Source organism: Gallus gallus, chromosome 1 (assembly GCF_016699485.2).
Source record: "Gallus gallus isolate bGalGal1 chromosome 1, bGalGal1.mat.broiler.GRCg7b, whole genome shotgun sequence".
In the NCBI taxonomy this organism is placed as follows: Eukaryota; Metazoa; Chordata; class Aves; order Galliformes; family Phasianidae; genus Gallus; species Gallus gallus.
This window is the reverse complement of record NC_052532.1, coordinates 103147897-103162801: the sequence shown is the minus strand read 5'-3', so window position 1 is coordinate 103162801 and position 14905 is coordinate 103147897. Positions and strand designations below refer to the sequence as shown.

Here is a 14905-nt window from a genome sequence, read left to right as displayed (position 1 = left end):
GTATATGTATATATATATATATGTATATATACACACACAAAATATTAGATATTTGTATATATTATGCATGTATATAAAAATACTTCAAAAAATCTCATTTATACATTTACACTACATGTTTATAAGACTGTTCATTGCTCATCAGAAAGAATGCAGTGTTCAACATCAGTGAAGGATGCAGTGAAAACAAGCATGTAGTTCTATCATTTATCCTGCTTAAAGGGCTTCAGGAAATGATTCATCTGTTCCACACTCTTCACAGCAATAACAGACTAACATGTTTTCTTCCTTCCCTGCACTTCTCCTCAGCCAGGGTCCTGGGGCAAGGCAAAAACTGCACCCACTCCTCATCTCCCCCTGCCCTTTTGCAGGTAGAAGTAGCAGTTGTACAAATTATACTACAACTTTGCCCTCTACTTTTGCGCATTTTTTGTCTATGACAGAACTCCATATCTCAGAAATACTTCAGTACCTCTGCTTTTTTTTTTTTTTTCTGCAAAGCAAGCTGCAATGTCCCCAAGGGGTTGTGGCAGGTCTTATCTTCCCAAAACTATGGCTTTATTTCTCATTTTAGAGTTTGCAGTAGCTCAGAGAAGGCCATTAATGAGAATGGAAATCCATTTCTACACAAATCAAATGTAGCACAGACAGCTATATAGACTTCCTCAAGCATCCAAGGCTGTCATAATTCCATTACTGTGCAGAGGCTGTTCAGTATCAGGAAGATGAACTCATTCTCTCTTAATGCATTTTCCATCTCTTCCTAATATGACATTTCACCTCTTCAGAAACTTCACAGAATTATGTACAGTGGGGAAGATTTTTATTCCCAAGACCCTGAACTTGTAGACCCAAATCTCATTTTTAGGTTAGGATACAGGATCCATTTGGCCAATTTCAGACTTCCAGCCAAACTGAACCTTTAAAAAAAAAAATAATAGTTTTGGAAACATCAAAATATATGGAATAATTAAACAAGAACAAGGCAGTGTTTGAGTTTTTCCACATTGCTTATACTGTTACCTTGCTCTTCTTATGCTATATGTGTTAATTTGGAAGTAATACATAAATTGTACTTATAGCACTCAGCATTCTACATTGACTCAACAAGAAGATTGAAGAGAAAATATGTGGGAAAAAATATTTTAATAAAATCCAAAGAAAATGATTAGTTTTCATGCTTCCAGGAGCAGGGCAGCAATCTCTTTGCTTTTCCTTGATTATTCTGAAAAAATATATATATACACTTAAAGGAAAATGGACATATATTTCCTTAAGCAGTTGCTTGATAAAGGTCTGTTTTAGCAATGTAACCAAAGAATTAGTTCATTAAAATGGGCGTTGCATCTATTCATGCAGCAGTCTCACTATTCCAAGTGGCGCAGTTTGGATCATTGATGTTTCTTTACTGTATTTGTCCTTTCTGTTCCTCTTTCCCAGTAAGACTTTACCTAAAGGACCTGCACCTACAGAACTAACAACATACCCTTTGATAGCAGCCCAAGTTCTGCTACCCAGACCCATGTTAGCAGCAATGCATGCAAGTAAGCCTTGAATGCAGCAGGTGGGTGCCAGAGGGCCCATGTCCCAGCAGGTGAAAATGAACTCACAAGATCCTGCATATGTGCACAGACATGCCTATCTCCAGCATAGCCAAGTGCTTCACGCAGGTGTGCATCATAAATATACTCTTTTTATAGCTTCAGCTCTGCTAGCCACCTTTTCCTTCCCCCTTATACACTTCTGTTATTTTCAGAGACTGCAGTCAAGATAAATTTTACGCTTCTTGCTCTGGAGGCACTGAGGTTCTTGCTCCTTTGAAGCTTGCTTGTCCAGAGCTGCTCACTTGCAGAGCTGCGATTGAAATAGCTCAGGCACTCATGGCTTGCTTATGGAACACTCAGGGCTGAAACTTCTTTTTTTCACAGAAATGTAGCACAGCGTGAAGTGAGTGCCCTGGCACCAGGTGCTCTGCCTGTGCCCTCTGCTGATGGAGCCAGGTGTTCTCATGGCGACTGATAATTTTGCTTATTTAATAATCGAAGGCCATTATGCCCTGATGAGATTTGCAGATGTAAATCTCGCTCTAGCTGTGCGGATAACTGCTGAAGGGCACACGCATGGGTTAGACCCATGAAAGTTTGTGCAAAGAGTGTGAAAATTGCTCTCCAAAGGCAATCCAGCAGAGGCCTGCTGGAAACCTGCCCCACGCAGCCACAAAGCAGTGAAGGCACTGCAGAGAAGCATCTGCTTGTAGACTGGGAAGGCATCCGAGAGGTGAACATCACCCCAGCACCGTCCCCAGCAGCATCAGGTAACTCACATCTTGAAACAGTTGAATCCTGGCAACCGGCCACCGCGGCAATTGCTGACATGGCAGCTGCCCAACGGGTTGGCAAACAAGCTGCACTACCTAGTAAAGGTGGTCTGTAACTATAGGGTAACGAAAATTATACTGGAAACTTTCTGAGCACTTTAAAGTGGTCGATTTAAAACAGGACCCTGCCCACTGAAAGTGGTCCTTTCTGAAGGCCTCACTGTACTTACCAATGGTTTGTCCAGAAAAAACAGCGTTACATGCATTCTGTGTGGGCTGGGAGGAATGTTTTCACACTAATATTTATGTGGCATGCAAAGATCTAACAGCCATCCAGAGGGCTTTCAGGCAATATTTCATTTAAATATATGCTGCAGAGAACTCCCAGCTAAAAGCATGTGAAATGGCAGGCTCTGCGGGGGCAAGCCAAGCCACGGAGAGGATGCCGATATTGGAGACAGCCTCTGCATGGTAAACCACCGGCTGTGAAGAGATAGGCTTTTTTGATAGGAATTCGAGCTATGAAAAGATTTAAGGGGAAATTACCAACTAGTCTGGCATTCAAATGCCAAAATACACAGTCAGACTCTTGGCCATACAAGCTCTTCAAAGGGAGAAGGGAAATGGCAGGACTTCTCTGTGTAAAGCACGGCCTCTTAATGTACACAGGAAATCATCAGTGAAACACTAGCCCTTAATCAGGTTAAAAAGAGGCAGTGAACTGAATGATTATACTAAGAACTTCAACTTTGGAGAAGAGGAGAAAGAACCAAAGGATGTTTTACTTCTTTATCCATCAAAGTAATTATTATTATAGGATGAGTCCATTATGTATTTTTGGCTATATTTTCCTCTAAAATAGTTTCTTAAGGCAAGGCAGAGACAGCCAGAACCCAAGGCAAACTGTGAGGTTATTATGGAAAAACTTTTCCTCCAAAAGGTTTCTACCCAGCTTACCCTGCAGAAGGCCTTCCCAGAGGGACTCCAGTCTGAGGCTCCAGAGCCTGCATGTTCTACCACAAGAGCCATTTCCTTTGGCTGTGCTCATAATGTTTATGTAAATCATCACCTGGTTTGTCTTCAGAGCTAGCCAGATTTCTAGAAATATGTAAGAAAATGTAAAAGAGACAGTTATTTCTTATTTCTAACTGCAAAGCTAAAAAAAGAATAAAAGAGAGAAAAAGACCCAAGGAGGAATGGCATATATGAACAGAATCTCTTCTATCTTGAGCTTACATGTAAGAAAATAGTTCAGAATAGGATAATTTCACACAAGATTAAATGTACCAGGTAAAGGTAAGCAAAAAAAAAAAAAAAATTGATTCTATAAGAACACATATAGATTTCAGTTAGAAATAGTAGATGAAGAATTCATAGATCTATTATTTATGAGACTCTGGACATTGTTATTAAAGAAAATTAATATTACAGCCATAATGGATTTATAAGTTCAAGCATTTCCTTAAAGATTTTAATAAAATCCTAGTTAACTAATTTAATTAGCTTGTCAGGAAGTTCCTACTCCTGAATTGGAGCAATTGTAACTATAATATGCATTACAGTTCACAAATGGATGAGAGTGAATCGCTCATTCTTGACACACTTGTTAATATAGCACTTTGTTTTAAAGCAATCAAGCAGACAAGCTAGAAAATTCCTTTGAGACATGTGCCAGTAGGATGTACTGCAGGTAATATACAGACAAGGAATTTAGACTGAAGCTTAATTAACTAACGCCCCAAGGCTCTTCATGCCTCAAGACAAAGCTGTTGGCCAAACAGAAAGGGCATGTGGGAGCATTCATCCTCTTTGCCAGACCTCATTAGATGCAATACCACCACAGCTAGAAAAGGCTCACTGATGGACAGTCTCATGGGTACTGATCCCTCACATGCATGAGAATGATGGGATAAATCCTTCCTGGAACCAGTATAGGGGGATGGTTCCAGTTCACCTGACTAGTTCAAAAGGTGCCATGAGTAAATGAATAGCCTGGTCATCGGAGATACGTCACAAAGCATTGCAGGAAAGTAGTTAGAGGACCACAAAAACTATGTTGGTACTCATATGGCAACAGACTGAAGTTATTTTAGCAGTGTTAAATATTTTCTGGTTCCAAGAGCAAAAAGAAAGAAGTGCCAAAGCAATGTGCCAGTGACAATAATGTGTGGTGTAATGTTGCGGATGAAAAACCTTCCGCTGGGTTTGACCCAGTATAAACCACCTCTGTAGAAAATCCCTGAGTCTACTGCAGTAATATTCAGCATTAACCGGCTGCATCTGTGCTTTTTATCTAAGTAGTACCTGCCACACGAATCCCAGTAAATATTATGTCTACGCTTAAGGCAGAGTCCTTAGCCTTGACTTAAAGCACAAGTCATGTCTTTAAATCACTTCAATGAATTTGTGAATTCCGTCCTTAACATTTTTGCAAAACATATATATGTACATATATATACACATTTCAGTATGCTATTTAACACCATATTATGATTCTAGCCAAGCCTTGAAATCCCATGCAAGGCAGATTATGTTCAGTGCTCTGCCTGTTGACATATTTTTCTCCTTTATGTACCTTACAAGCCAATGCCTGAATATAGCCCGAAAAGCATATGGTTAGTGTGCACTCAGGAGACCGCATTCAATATCCTGTCACCCATAATATTGACCTGATTGATTCTACCAGGATCATTAATAATAGCATGATTTCAAAGATGTTTCTTTACTTACAGGGGTTTTTTTAATGGTATAGTTGTTATGGCAACTGCTTCCTGCCACCTCTGCTGCCAAAAGCCACAATCTGGCCATGAAAAAGAGCTCCTCCATCCAAACACCTTTTTCAGTGGACAGCAGCATTCCCTGGCTGGAGCACGCTTTTCCTTTCCCTTCTGGCAAACTGGAAGCCAAACAAAATCTGTAACAAATGTGAGCGGAGAGTGAGGAATTAAGTGAACTTCTTACATATGACTTCGTGTTTTTACACGTACATATAAGGAAGAAAAAAATCAGGGAGGGGTAGGAGAGGGCAAAAAAATCCAGCCACCTCCTAAGGGCTGTACAGTGAAGGGAAATGTTTTCCTTTCCTAGAGTACATGTTTGGGATTCAAACTCTCTAAAAGTCTTGGCATAACAGTAATTAAAAAGTTGGTGAGTTAGCTCCCCTGCTCTCTCAGTTTTATTCTACCTTAGAGGTCAGTGGCAAGATTTTTTAGGTCTGCTGTACTTCCTGTATGATGATCAAAGTTTGCCTTGTGACTTTGAAAATAAGGTATTTCTCTTATTTACTACTACTGAATCTCTGCTACTGTGATCTGGCCTTTCTGGTCTTGACACTGAATAATTCTTAAGTTTCCCATTTGAGAGCATGGCAAAGCCTTTAAAAAAGCCTTGAAATTATCTTTATGGACTATATTTAAAAATATTATTTTTCCTCCCTCAGCTTAATTCCAGGGCACAGTTGTATGTAGCTTGCTTGTCTTTCCATTGTCCATTGGCTGTGATCTTCTGCCCACTCAGAAAATAATTAGTGCACTTTCCAGCTAATAGCTGGATGATAGCATCATCTCTTGCTATAAGATAACACTGTAGCAGACCATCAGATAGTCTTTCAAGCCCCTGTACAGCAAATGAATATAAACATGCAGGAATATCAAAATATGAAATGAATCGAGAATCATGATAATGGTGAGATCAGTAACCACATACAAACAAGCAGTTCTCTTACAGACTCAATCTGGAAGGTTTAGGTTGTTGTTATTTTTGTTTGTTTGTTTAACATCGTGCGACCAGCATGATATAAGCCACTTATAGATTTTTACCTTGGAGTGAGAAGATAAGGCTTGAGTTCTGGTACTAATTAGGCTTTGCACTCATTGTTGTCATTAATAATTTCCACCACAGTAGTTTCAGCCTTCAAGATATTTTGCAGACAAATTGCAGAAGCACAGTGTAGGCAGCATAATCACTCAAAAGTGCATACAGTACACAAACCTGAGATTACAAAAAATACAGGGGAAAATAAAGTAACCGGAGACAGGGGTCCAACCCAAACTTGTGATGTCAGTATTGCTACAGTTTTGCTTCCAAGACCAACAATGGGACTGCGGCACCTACTATTCTGTGTCAGTGCTCTTTTGAATGATTAGGACACTTTCTCTCCCCATGAGGAACCTACTTTACTAAGAATTTTGCCTTCAAAAAGATTTTCACTGCCTCCATAAAAGGGAGGCTTTGAATAGCTATGTTAGGTATCTTAGCTTCCTTTATACAGTAACCATAAAATGTTGTTGCAACAGCGGTTCAGGGTATTGAAAAATTTCTTCCTATTGGTTAGTTTCATAGCAGCAGTCAACAAGAGCCTTACATGTCCTTAGCATACACGTGTTATGATTCCCAGGAAGATGGATGGCTACAGGTGGAGTTACGTGAGTTTGCTGCACTGAGCAAGTCCAAGAAAGAGAAAGGCTTACATCAACAGTGATGTCTGCAGATTGCTTTTGTCTCCAATCCTCACATTTGAGCCAGAATGCACAGCAACAATATATAGCAGCAGAAAGAAGAGAAAACAGAAAAGGTAAAACATGTATTTATGATCCTACAGTTTACTTTCTTATAAAAATTGTTCATACTGCAAAACAAAATAAAATTCCTATCCCCAAAGTTTCTCTGTTAAGTTCATTGCTTGGATTTTCTCCCAAACAAGTTATGCTGGTTTGATCCAGAACTAAGCTAGCTGAAAGAAAGAGCTGCCATTCAAAGCTTAACTTAACCAAATATCCCCAAGTTTCCCATAACTGTGAAGACGAGCTGTGAGATTTCAGAATTCTCCTATGCTTACACAGGTCAAATGGTGAGTGACAAAGAAGCACAAGAAGATATCATTAACATTGTTTCCCAGGGGAAGCAACTGGAAGACATAAAATTCATAGCTATCCCGTTTTGAGTCATGCAGCAAGTTCTACTTGCACATCCAGAAACATATCATGGATTGCTAGACTCCCAAACAGCAGTACAAAACAACTGTTCTTCCCCTATCAGGATTTTTTACAGCTGCTTTCAGTGTCAGATTGACCCTCCCAGTTACATTTTTTTCATTCAAGTCTCCTCTTGCAACTTGCATCCACAAAAGCAGTTCCCTGTTGCAGATGGGAGCTCTAGTTCTACCTAAAGCAACTCTTAAAGTGCCTTTAAATAGTCAATCCTGGCACCTGTACAAGGTAATGGAGAAAAGCAGACACTTGGAAGGTGCAATACTTCTGGCTTTTGCCACTGACATAAGGATGATACTAACTGTGCTCATGTTTCTCTCTGTTGACTATAAAGGGAGTAGAAAGTTGTCTCGAGGTTATTGGATGTGGAGGAAGCTTTCACCCATAATCAGATGAATCCATCCCTGGCCTCCAACTGCTCTACAGACTGCTTTATGGTTCAATAGTTGACTTTTATGTAAGTTGCTCTATGAAGACAAACACTGCTGTCATAAATTATTCCAGTGGCATGTTCTCTGCCAAGAGCATATCAGACTGTTCCACTTCTTAATTTTTTGAATCTAAATATACACAACTGTAGCAACTTTTTCATAGTCTTCCAAAAATCAAAAGTAAAAATACCTTTGACACTGGAGACGGAGTTCCTCTCATGGACTTTGCAATCTGTATCAGAAATAGTCTTTATAAGTGCTTTTCAACAGAGAGAAAATAGGCACTTCACACACACTATTCACTTTACCCTATAGTACATGTCCATGATAAATGAGATGACTTGTACATTAAAAATGTGTACTTCTTTCCAGTGACAAAGGGATGTGGGGTTCATATGCAGATAGCTACAATGCGAATGCAGGCTGGATGTGGCTCTGGGCAGCCTGGTAGTGGTTGGCAACCCTGCCCATGGCAGGGGGGTTGAAACTAGGTGGTCATTGTGGTCCTTTTCAACCCAGGCCATTCTATGATTCTATGAAATGTCCGAAGTTGACTGAGATGAATATCATTTCAGGTCTCAAAAGTACTGAAAGAGCTTGGGAGCAGTATCCTGTTTCCAAAGAGTTTTCAAGTAAAAACTCAGTTTCAAATGCTACAATTCTTTCCAAAACTTGACTGGATGAAGGAAGGAAGGTTTGTTCTGCAGAATTTTTTTCAGTGAGCTACCATTGTGAGAATTCATAATGTTCCAGTTCAGGCTCTCTGCCTCCCTGTCATCCCACCCCCTTACCTCCTCCAGCTCTTACTTCACTGCAAAGTTATCTCTAAGCTTATGTAAGAAACTATACATCCTCTGGGGTAGAAAATATCTGCAGTGAGTTCAAAACTCCTCAGAATTTACATGTTATGCAAATTGCAATGGCTGTCAGAAAAACTCTTTGCTCCCCACCTCCTTTAAGATATATTCCTGAGGAGTGATCTCACATATTTCCTGTTACTTGCAGAATTTTAACTAATACGACGTTGGTTAAAATCAAATTATAAAGGATTTTGCGACACACAAATGTATCTGCTTCATTTAGTCTAGGTATACTATATTGAAATACTATGTTACTACAAACCTTTTAAAGTTAATTACTAATGTACATCCATATATTTTAGCACTGACTATTGCAGCCTAGTCCTATCACAGTACTCCCACTACACATTCAATACTAGTAAACCGTTGATGCCAACAAGCTATGGTAAAATGTAACCACACGCTACCTGAAAACTCCATGTGCAGAATCTCTTTCTTTCAGTGAGTAAACCTCACGTTGCTACAAAAGCAAAGAGAACCCAGCTCCTCACCTATTCATTCTGTGTACTTCTCCTATCTTTTTTTTTTTTTTTTTTTTGGCATTTTTACCCATGGTGAATATACATAACCAAGCCAGTTACTGTTTCCACGTCTGTGCACAGCTTTTCCGCAGGTGCTATTAAGTTCTGTTGAATAAATTCCAGTTCATTTCCTTATGAAAACCTCAACATCCACACTTGGTTTTTTTTTTTTTGTTGTTGTTGTTTTTTGGTTGGTTTTTATTATTATTATTATTATTATCAAATCATCATATGAGTGAAATGCCTTTCTCAAGCTGTCAAGAGAGGAACAAAAATAATATATGCCCAAATATAAAACTTTGACTTCCACTTCTGAGCTGATAGTCAATTTAAATGCCTTTAATTTCATGAGTGTATAGAGAACTCAGTGTTTCCAAGACATTCATTCTGACTGTGGCAGTAAGAAATGCAGGAGTGAGCAAGATACTAAAGACTCACTGAAGGACAAGCTTTGGAAAATGAGGTGAAAGAAGTTTTTGTACCCAGGCAGACTTCCTTCAATTCCCACATCTGTCCCATTTCCTGGGATGTTTCTTTTTAACTGTCTACTTTAGCTGTGGGTTAACAGGCAACCACATTTAAAAGAGAAGCCTCATAACACACGGGAATCAAACGTATGTGGAAGGCAATGAGTTTCTCAAATCCTTTTGGTGCCCAAATTATTTCTGCCCTAAGCAGAGGTGGTGTTCTTGAAGTTGTGTTGTTTACTATTAACAATGTGGTATTTGATTACAATCGTGAAACTGAAATCATAGAAAAAGCTAACTCCAGGATGTCAGGTTTTCTCCTCCAGCACTTTTTCTGAACGCTCTTATCTTTAGGGCTTATTGTAAATTAGATAACAACAAGAGTTTTCATAGGTTGATAAATATGAAAGCGATTTTTTACTCCTTCAACTATTTCATCATAAACTAGAAGGTGACTAGTAGAAACACGTCTTGTTCTCACCACAGACCTACTACACTGACTTGGACATCAAAATCATTGGCCCTACATGCTTAAAAAGGTAGTGACAATAGGCCAGGTTTTGCCCTTGCTAACACTTGCTATTCAATGTGTCTCTGTTTGCACTGACAAAATGACTTCACATTGCACTCACATAAATAATCACTTCTGCCCCAATAACCACATATTTACCAAAGTCAATATATAGTGGTGGCATCAGTAGCTCTGAAATAATCAAATATTTTAACTGCAGTGCCTCACTCCTGAGTAATTTTAGTGTAATTATGCTGTTCACCAAACGTCACATTGTCATGTTTACAAAAATATGAATGCTTTCATGTGGGTCTAGAAAAGTAATATTTGCAGTGCAAAGTTTATCTGCTTATATAAATGTGTTCTCCCCAGTTTTCCTGCTGGTCTAACATAGAATTATCTAAGAGAATTTCTAATTTTGCACACAAAATTACAAAATTAAGCTAGCAAAATATTCTTAGTGAGTATTCTTAGAAATCTTTGTGTGCATGTGTGGATGTATACCCATGTATCAGGTGGAGTGACTAAAGGTTGTTTAGTGCCATCTTTTGGGTGGCCCTAATACTACAGAAGAGCTTATTCAAATTAATTCCATATTTGCTGTCAGTTCCTAGCCACATATTACAAGTTTCATCAACGTGTTTCTAGTCTTGGTTGTTGTTTTTTCTAATCTAGATAACCGATCTCAATAAGATTTTGCTTCCTTGTGTGTATGAGTATTTAAAGTATATAAAGAGTATAAAAGTACAAGGAGTAAAAAGTATAAAGAGTACAAAGAACAAATGGATACAGGGCAGAGATGACCTACCAGAATCAATGAAATGAATTCAATGGTTATGACCAGTCACTACAGGTGCCATAGAGGTCAGCTGATGCCCACTAGCTGGGTGAGAAAATAAACATTTATACCTTCCTTTCTTGGCAAGAGGGTGTTGTGGAGCTGCTGAGGATGGGAAGTGCCTCTATCAGTCTTGTACCAACTTTCAGAATTGAGGGAAAGTGGGTTAGGGGAGCCACCCTCACAGTACCTCTTTGAAACAGGACTGCTATTACAGTTTCTACAAGCTCCCTTAAAGCATTCCCATGGTGTAGGAATATTCATGTATCCTTGCAAAATCAATTAAATTTCACCATCTGCTTAGAATGTTTGGTTCATGAAAACCACAAATTACCTTGATAGACAGCAGACACCTATGTAACAGCTGAAGTCTTCTGCTCTATTTTTTTTTTAATTTTTCAGCAATTTTTTTTTTAAGTGCATGCCTTTAATTATGAGATTTTAGTCTTCTTCCAGCATCATAAGCCTTCTAGCCCTCTCCATAACCACAGTTAAGTGAATACCATACATGGCTGAGTGGCAATAGCCAAACAACAGACAACCTCAATTTAAGGATGAATTGATTGGGGCGTTTGCAAGCTGCATAGAGAAGTCTCCTAAACCTCTCTTAGCATACAAATCCCCAAATCCCCAGCTGAAAAATATTTTCCAGTTTGGAAACACTATCTTCTTCCAACTTTGGCTGACGTTTGTGCTATTTTACATGATAATTATCTATTTATCCCAGTCACACCCTTTATCATCAACTTTCTTCCATCTGACTCATAGCATCAGACTGACTGTAAACTCATTGAATTGTTTATATTCTATCTTTACTCTATATTTCTTGCTAGCTCTAAAAATAGATAATATGTCAAACATAAAAAAAAAAAAATCCAACTCAACACCTACACTGATGCCATAAAACTACTACACTCGGAATCCCTCATATGTGATAACTAATGACAAACTCTAGCCATAAAACTCTAAGTTTTTTTACACATGGACTAAAATAGGAATAGATGACAATGTAGTCAACCGATTTCATCTCAAGCAAGAACAAATTCAGTGGGGTGAAGTATGCAATTCTTTCCAAAGGGTTTCTTTTCCCCTTAATGAGAAGAGATACGCCTTTATACTACTTATTCCATTGTACCCCAGAATAAATGTGCTAGCTGGCTACTCCCCATAGGAAAGCCCCATTTCATGGATGATAGGGAAAGTACAGGACTTGGAGATAGTTGGACTTAGGGTATCCCCTTGCCAGCAATGCATGCACACAATGAGCAGTTCAGGGTTCATACCGTGCTCCCTGGCTCACTATCCCAGAGACAGCACAGACTGAGCCAAAGGCATTATTCAAGTGTGTAACATTTATTGCAGATATTCACAGCACTTGGCCTTGAAGTCTAGAGCACCAGCTGATCCTTTTTTGCTAGCTGTTATGCTTGAGATGACATATGCACACACTGCAAAATTCTGGACAAAGCAGACTCCAAAACAAAATGCTGATGTCTGCAATTAAACTTATCTCTGTGTGGAAAAGCTCCCTAGGCACCAATTCCAAGTCCAAGTGCTTGTTGGAAGCTTCTTGGAGGTGTCAGAAGGTTTGCATTCCCCTACTCTTGAATAATCAAACACTGCTCACAAGCTTGTTTGGGTATTGAAATAAGCCCAAGCAGGGAGTTTATGCACGTATATTTCATAGCTTATTAGGGATATGAGTCTGGAAGACATTTCTTTCATAGTGTGTTCCTTCCTCTGCTGTGATAGGAAGTAGACACGTTATTCAGTCCAGAAATTCATCATGCTCACTTTTCAGCCATCATGCTCTTTGCCTCCATCCCTACTCCTGGAAAACATATCTACTCATCTACATCTTTAGAAAGCCTTATCATGAAACTGCACCTGTCACATTTCTCATAGGCTACAGGAACAGCAGTATCCAACATCAGTAACCTGACGTCCTTTCACTGGCACTAATAATCAAATGCCTGCCTTGTGGATAACCACCATTTATATTACTCACTGCTACAACGTTTGGTACTTGTCACATCACAATTGTACAATCAAATGATCCACATGGGAGTTAAAACATGCATGTGTGTTTTTCCACAGTTCTTTGCAGAGTTGCAGTAGTCAAGAAGAATTGCAGCATGCTAAGAAAGCAGCACGTACGTACCAGGATGCTGCTGTGGGCTAAAGCTGAGACTTCGTCCTTCCAGCCATACACATCAAAGTCCTTGAATGCAAAAGAGATGCTCAAATGACAAGTCAATGGGCCTCTGTTCAAGTGCAGCTGTCCACCGATATGTAAAAAATACTGTGGGATTAGAGCCATAGAGATTAACATAAAGCAGTAAGTGCTGGCAGTTTTAGTGGCAGATGTCCTCACCTTAATTGACCTTTTCTTTACTGCCCTCCCTGAAATAAACAGGAGTTAATGTTGCCACTTACAATTTCTCAGCTTTCAGAGACTAATTTTATATCTTTAGCGTTTATAGTTTTTCAGCTTGTTTCCCATTCTATGTTTAAGTCCTTTTGAAAAGGTAAAAGGAGACTTTCTTTTTTTTTTTTTTAAGCTTTGAAATAAAGCCAGCAGGGCCCTCACAGTTAAATTTGGTTTCACTCTTTGTCTCATTAGGTATTTATTTAGACAACCTATATTAGCTCATATATTTACCATATAAAGCAATGACAGCTGAGTTGGCATCAACAGAACTATATATGTTTTTACGAAGTGAATTTTTTTCTACTTTTTGCAAAAATACCTGACCATGCTTTGGTTTTAAAAGGTGTGTTACATGTGACAGCTGTGCATATTTGTGCAGTAGCTATTATTTTTATATTACTCCCTTTTCATAAATGTTATTGAGCAACAGAATGGAGATTTTGAATGTTTAGGAAAGAAAAGCAACACATAATAACACCGATTTTCTATCTTCTAAATGGCCATGAACTGCTTTGTTCTATTTGTCATGTGTAAGAACAAGTCCAGGCTCAGATGGGAAGCCTCCTATGGGACTTTGGTCTTGGGGAAGAGACTTCCCTAACTGCTTTCATAATGCCTTTGAAGACACATGACACATAACCAGCTCTCAGGCCATGGGATGTCAGCCCTAGAGGCTCAGAAAGTCTTCCCAGACAATGTCCCTCATTAATTCCTACAGGACTTCCCCAGACTGCTCTTGGACTTGGGCCAGCAGCTCTTCCAAGCCTGAAAGAGTCTAGAGTAAGCAAAAACAGCTGGAGGTCACCCTCTTGCCTCTTCACCCACTAGCATTTTGTAAGGGGCATGCAAATGTCCCTCAGCACACAGCTGACCCATGCGGAGGTGGCTGTAATCCAAGGTCTCTTTCACAGCTTGGCAGCGTGGCTGATCCAAAGAATGCGGGGTTACCTCAGCTGTACCTCAGCCAGATGCCAAACCAGACAAGAGACCCAGCTCCCTCTTTCACAACAGAATAGAGGATTGTCAGCATGTGAGGGTGTGTGATGCTTGTCTTCCAGTTAGGACCAGCTTATTAGAAATGATGGCTGAATTTATGAAGGCATAAAATTAATTATTGTATTAAAAATACATATCCTATGTGAAACCATGAGGCATTTTTATGATCATGATATTTTAATTATGCATGAAACTCACAATCTTCTAAATAAACAGAAGGTGGATCTCAACAGAATGAGTCAAAACACTGAGACCAATTGGTAGAAACAGGCCCATGTATTCCTAGAAGACCTGAAACATTTCAAACTTGTGAATTTTTTCTCGATGAATTTTAGTCATATATCCTAACCTTTACTTTTGCCTAAAGTATAGATCTTAACTTTAAAGCTCATATCTGACAATCTAAACCATTCAGTCAGAGAAGCTGTAACTTCACCATGTCACACATGGAAATAGAATGAATGGGAAGGTATCATGAATGTATGCCCTGTGCTCTCTGATTTCAGTTCTTTATCACCCAAAACTATAAAATATCCTGTGACAGA

The 14905-nt window shown here is 39.1% G+C and overlaps 1 long non-coding RNA gene across 1 annotated transcript in view; it reads right to left on the bottom strand.

The window, feature by feature from the left end:
- Positions 1 to 926: 926 nt before the first annotated feature.
- The window catches only part of LOC124417328, a 25664-nt gene continuing 11685 nt past the window's right edge, over positions 927 to 14905 (bottom strand). Inside the window, exons 2-4 of the long non-coding RNA XR_006931898.1 lie at positions 5048 to 5231; positions 3275 to 3415; positions 927 to 1225 (exon numbers count right to left, since the gene is read on the bottom strand). This is a non-coding gene — a long non-coding RNA (uncharacterized LOC124417328). The remainder of the gene's footprint in view (positions 1226 to 3274; positions 3416 to 5047; positions 5232 to 14905) is intronic.